Source organism: Coenobita brevimanus, chromosome 41 (genome assembly GCF_032717465.1).
Source record: "Coenobita brevimanus isolate Jiangsu-jjx chromosome 41, ASM3271746v2, whole genome shotgun sequence".
Lineage (NCBI taxonomy): Eukaryota > Metazoa > Arthropoda > Malacostraca > Decapoda > Coenobitidae > Coenobita > Coenobita brevimanus.
The window spans coordinates 15,758,735-15,759,605 of record NC_136994.1 but is presented as its reverse complement, the minus strand read 5'-3'; the positions used below and the strand labels follow the sequence as shown (position 1 = coordinate 15,759,605).

The 871-nt window shown below is 41.2% G+C and overlaps 1 pseudogene; it reads right to left on the bottom strand.

The window, feature by feature from the left end:
• Positions 1 to 308: 308 nt before the first annotated feature.
• LOC145397584 (5S ribosomal RNA) lies at positions 309 to 428 on the bottom strand (annotated as a pseudogene).
• Positions 429 to 871: the final 443 nt, after the last annotated feature.

The following is an 871-nucleotide window of genomic DNA, read 5'->3' as shown; positions in this document are numbered from 1 at the left end:
AGGTGGGAAAAAAAATCAGATTTTAAAAAAATTTTTTGCGGTTTTTGGTCCATTCTGGGAATATTGGATCCCGGGACGATTATGTCTGGTTAGTGAGGATGTTCGGATATTGGGCGTTCGGATATTAGAGGGATTACTTATATATATATATATATATATATATATATATATATATGTATATCATTCATTCATTCATTGCCAGATGCCATGTATCCCAAATGGGGTGGCCAAGGGCTTAGAGTTAATTGTTTTACAGGGAGGGACACTAATCCTCCACCAACCCCACTTGACACGTAGGGAGAATGTTATGCCAACAGCATCTGGTGTTCCCAGGCGGTCACCCATCCAAGTACTAACCAGACCCAACGTTGCTTAACTTCGCTGATTGGACGGGAAGCGGTGTACTCAACGTGGTATATACTGTGTATATATATATATATATATATATATATATATATATATATCGTGCTAGAAGAGTGAGAGAAGAGTTCTGGACAAATGTGGAAGTGTGCATGGAAAAGTTTGGAAGGAATGAGAGAGTGTTTTTGATTGATGATATGAATGGTAAAGTTGGGAATGTGAAGGTGGATGGAATAGTTGGTGAGTGGGTTGTGCCTGCTGAGATAGATGAGAATGGGAGTGCGTTAGTGGACATTTGTGCTGGGAGGGGGTTGGTGATAGCCAATACCCTCTTCAGGCATAAAATGATCCACAGGTATACATGGCGAGAGATGAGAAGGGTGGGTGGTGAACTGAATGAAAGGAAGGCAATGATTGATTATGTGTGTGTGGATGAAAGGATGCGAAGATGTGTAATGGATGCAAGAGTTTATAGAGGCTGGGGGAGTGGACTTTCTGACCACTACTTGGT